Here is a 5378-nt window from a genome sequence, read left to right as displayed (position 1 = left end):
GGTCACTCATTCCACCGGGAAAAATCAGACATTTGAAAACAAATGAATAGATGTATTAGTCAGTTCTCACACTGCTATAAGGAAATACCCAAGCCTGGGTAATTTATAATGGAAAGAGGTTTAATTGACTCACAGTTCTGCAGGAATGGGGAAGCCCCAGGAAAATTACAATCATGGCAGAAGGGGAAACAAACACATCCTTCTTCACATGGCGGCAGCAAGGAGAAGTGCCAATCAAAAGGGGGAAAAGCCCCTTATAAAACCTTCAGATCTTGTGAGAACTCACTGTCATGAGAACAGCATGGAGTTTTCTGTACCCAAGATTCAATTACCTCCCACAGGGTCCCTCCCATGACATGTGAGGATTATGGGAACTACAATTCAAGAAAAGATTTAGGAGGGGACACAGCCAAACCATATCAACAGATATACTGTCTATCTGGAGATGACAGAAAAATGACATAGGGTAAAATGACATAGTTAGACAGTGATGGGGAATAAGTTGCTATTTTAGAAAAAGGACCCAAGAAAGATCTTTTGAATTAGATGACATTTAAATAGAGACCTAAAACAAATCGGGACACAATTTATCACTCATGTCCAATGGGGGAACCATGCAGATATCTGGGAAATGGCACCCCAGGTAGAATTAGAAAGTGCAAATGCATAAAACAGGAGCCTATATATAGTTAATGACTTTACAAAAGACCATGGGAGATTTTATGGCTGGACTAGAATGAGCAACATAAGGAATTGGGGATAAGACCAGGAAGGTAATAGGATTCCATGTCAAGTAGGGCCTTTAGGCCATTGTTAACAGTTTAACTTTTATTTTGAGCAAGATGGGAAACCATTCAAGAGATTTAGGCAGAGCAGTGACACGATCCCATGACCTACATTTGCAGAGAACCTACCTGGTTGCTGAGTTGTGAATAGGCTGCCGGTTGGCAGGTTGCCTGCAAGACCTGGGGGAGAAGTGATGAAGACTTGGACCAGGTTGGGATGGAGAAGATGGGGAGAAAGTGTGAGGGTTTGGATTGGTTTTGACCCTGGCTGAAGAATGTGTAAGGAAGAAATGAGATGTGGATGACTCCATCTATTTTTGGCCTCAGTAGCTTGAAGAATAGAGTAGCTGCTTTCTAATTCCGGAAAGACTGAGAAGAACAGATGGGGCAGAACAGAAGGGGGTGCGGGAGGGGGCATCTATTGCACAAACTGTAGCTTGGGGTCGATAGAGACTTTGGATCTTTCAAGATACTTTGAATTATATTCTATAGGCATAAAGGGCTTCTCTTACAAAATCTGTATTTCCCACCTCTCTGATTTTACATGGCCCAATATTAGGAAAATCCTATCTCTTGCTTTTAGACTTACTGAGAACTTTAGGAAGTAGCTAATTCACTCCAACACCCTACATTTTTCCTCCCAGCTGCCCTAAACCTTGATAGGCACAGGAACTGCATCCCAAGAAATAACTGGTGATTTTTTTTTTTTTTTTTTTTGAGACAGAGTTTCGCTCTTGTTGCCCAAGCTAAAGTGCAATGGCGCAATCTCGGCTCACGGTAACCTCCACCTCCCAGGTTGAAGTGATTCTCCTGCCTCAGCTTCCTGAGTAGCTGGGATTACAGGTGCCCTCCATCACGCCTGGCTAATTTTTTGTATTTTTAGTAGAGACGGGGTTTCACCATGTTGGCCAGGCTGGTCTTGAACTCTGACCTCAGGTGATCCACCCACCTCAGCCTCCCAAAGTGCTGCATTTGCAGGCGTGAGCCACCGCTCCTGGCCACTGGTGATAACTTAACTAGTGTTTTGTAACTACTTATTAATAATAAGCAACTTAACATCCCGGAATAGTGGAGTTCTCATTGTTTCTGTCTATCATTGGTTCAACCAATCCAACATTTTAGATGTGTGAATTATGGTATACCACTTCTTGAGACATTATTCCTTTGTTAGACAATTTTGGATGGCAAGAAACATGGAAAAACATTACTCAAACTTGCTTAAAAAAGAGCTATGTGTGTTGGTGAATGTAGCTGAAATTCAGATGTAGGACAATTTTCAGGGTTGGTTTAACCAGCAATTCCTCCTCAATTTTTTCTGAGATTCCTTTGGTCTTGCCTTTTGCAGGGAGTTGGCTGCATTTTCAGCCTACTCCCTTTCATAGTGTCAAAGTGGCTGTTGTGTACAAGCCATCACACCCACACACCACTGTGTTCATAGAAGAGAAATGCTCCTACCTAAGCATGATCAGCTACAGTCCCAATATTAGCTCGAATTGGACCACTTGGGTCACATGTCCTCCATGTGCTGATTGGATTAAGCCAACTGGGTGCAGCATAGCTGTAGGGGTAGGTTCAGCCTCCATCGAGGTATATGGCCAATGTGGATAAGTGGTGGATACTAAATGAAAACATGGGTGACATTAAGAAAGAAGATTAAATGGATCATGGATTGGCAACCTACAATGTCAATTCATATTAAACACACACATAAACACACACACACAATTTGTCTGCTTTCATCTCTAAACAAATGATATGGTTTGGCTGCATCCCCACCAAATCTCACCTTGAATTGTAATCATCCCCCCATGTCAAGGGCAGGGCCAGGTGGACATCATTGAATCATGGGGGTGGTTTCCCCATATTGTTCTCATGGTAGTGAGTAAGTCTCATGAGATCAGATGGTTTTATAAATGGGAGTTCTCTGCACAAACTCTCTTGCCTGCTGCCATGTAAGACATGACTTTGCTCCTCATTTGATTTCTGCCATTATTTTGAGACCCCTCCAGTCATGTGGAACTGTGAGTCCATTAAACCTCTTTCCTTTATAAATTACCCAGTCTCATGTATGTCTTTATTAGCAGGATAAGAACAGACTAATACAATAATCACATCCATCCATAAATATTTACAAATATAGGATAAAGAAAATGTGGCATATATACAGAATTGAATACTATTCAGCCATAAAAATAATGAAACCTTGTCTTTTGCATTAACATGGATGGAAACAGGGTCATGGAGGTTATTGTCTGAAGTGAAACAAGCCAGACACAGAAAGACAAATAGCACATGTTCTCACTCATAAGTGGGTGCTAAAAAATGGGTACACATGAATGTAGAGAGGAGAATGATGAACAGCGGAGACTTGGAAGGGTGAGTGGGTGGAATGGAGATGAATGATGATAAATTACTTAGCGGGTACAATGTTCATTACTCAGGTGACAGATACCCAAAATGTTCTGACTTGACCATTATACAATCTATGCACGTAATTGCACTTGTATCCCAACATTACATGCATAACTCTGCCCTCCCCCAAGAAACAAATATGCATTAGTTGTTGCAATAGGCAGCATCTATGAGGGTCTCCAAATTATTTTCCCCTGTGATATTTATACCCTCATGCAGCTCCTTCCCTCCAGCCTGGGTTGCACCAAGGAAGTGACTTCTAATAGAATACAGCAAAATAATGGGCCACTATTACCGAGATTAGAATTTAATCTTGTGTGTCAACTCTCACCTGCTTCCTCTGAGGGACACCATTTGCAACCACTGGAGATGTCCTACAATAAAGACCACATATAAAAGAGCTACCGTCTCTGGGCAACAGCTAGCAAAGAACTGAGACTAGCAAAAAGCAACATCAGTGCACCTGGAAGCAGATTCTTACCAAGTCAAGTTTTCACACAAAACCTCAGACCCAGATGACATTTAATTGCAACTCTATAGGAGTCCCTATGCCAGAGGACTCAGCTCATCTGCTCCTGGATTCCTGAGACACAGAACCTGTGACGTCAATAATTACGTTGCTAACTTTTGGGAGGATATTTTAATGCAGCAATAGATGACAAATACAAATATAATATCTCAAAACTGGAAACATTTTAATATTTAACACTACGGGCTTGATCAGCCAACTTAACCTAGATCTATCGTTTAAGAAAGATGAGTCAGTGGCTCACACCTGTAATCCCAGCACTTTGTGAGGCTGAGGCAGGCTGATTAACTGAGGCCAGGAATTCAAGACCAGCCTGGCAAACGTGGCAAAACCCCATGTGTGCCAAAACAATACAAAATTTAGCCAGGTGTGGTGGTGCAGCCTCCCAGCTACTTGGGAGGCTGAGGCAGGAGAATCGCATGAACCTGGGAGACAGAAGTTGCACTGAGCCAAGATTGCACCACTGCATGAGACTCTGTCAAAAAAAAAAAAAAGAAAGAAAGAAAAAGAAAAAAGAGATGAGTTAGACCCCTTGGTCCCATCCACTTACTCACTGAGCATGTCACTGTGGCCAAGAAATTTAGCCTTCTATGATATCTCCAATTCTTTAAAAGTTACACTACCTGTATCATTAAGATTATTGTGAAGACTAAATGACACAATCCATTACTCAATAACGTGCTTGGCAGAGAATAAATAATCAAAGTAAGGTTTCATTTTTTTTTAAATTACTGTGTACCTATTATAAATCATACTCCTGCAGAACATTCATAAATATGGGAAATGCTCACAATATATTGTGTAAACTTTAAAAAATGTGAATGCAAAGGCCAAAAAGCTAGGGGATTTTTATGTTAAAACGTAAGCGGACTAATATTGATTGTGGTGATGGCAGCACAACTCTGTGAATTCACTAAAAACCACTAAATATGGACTTTATGCAGGTGAATTTTATGGTGTGGGAATTATATCTCAATAAAACTGTCAAAAATGTACACAGTGTTTTTGTTTTCTGTTGTAGAACTTTGTTTGCATCCTTATACATTTTGACATTCTCTATTGTGACCATATTTTTGTTTGTTTGAGACAGTGTGTTACGCTGTTGTCCAGACTGGAGTGCAGTGGCATGATCTCGACTCACTGCAACTTCAACTGCACAGGCTTAGGTGATTCTCCCGCCTCAGCTTCCCAAGTCGCTGGGACCACAGGTGTATGCCACCATACCGGGCTGATTTTTGTATATTTAGTAGAGATGGGATTTTTCCATGTTGCCTAGGCTGGTCTTGAACTCCTGGGCTCAAGCAATCTGCCCACCTCGGCCTCCCAAAGTGCTGGGATTACAGGCGTGAACCATCACGCCCAGCCAGCCACCACACTTAGCCTCGTTTTTAATAATCGGAAAGTCTTATTAAAAATCAAATGAGTTTAATTTAAAAATATATGCAGTAAACAACTGTCTAGTAGACATGCTAGTCCATCTTCCATTTTGAAACTTTATCTCTAACTATACACAGTTTTATATGAATTTAACATTCCTGGAAGCTAAGCAAACAAAATTGTTTTGTCTTATTTTTGTTAGTCTATTAAATAGGATAGGTCGACAGACTTGAGGACAGTTGGAGAGAGGTCTCTGTTCTTTGCTGTGCTAGCTT

The sequence above is a fragment of the Macaca mulatta genome, chromosome X, assembly GCF_049350105.2.
Source record: "Macaca mulatta isolate MMU2019108-1 chromosome X, T2T-MMU8v2.0, whole genome shotgun sequence".
Taxonomy (NCBI): Eukaryota; Metazoa; Chordata; class Mammalia; order Primates; family Cercopithecidae; genus Macaca; species Macaca mulatta.
Note: the sequence above shows the minus strand (reverse complement) of the source record.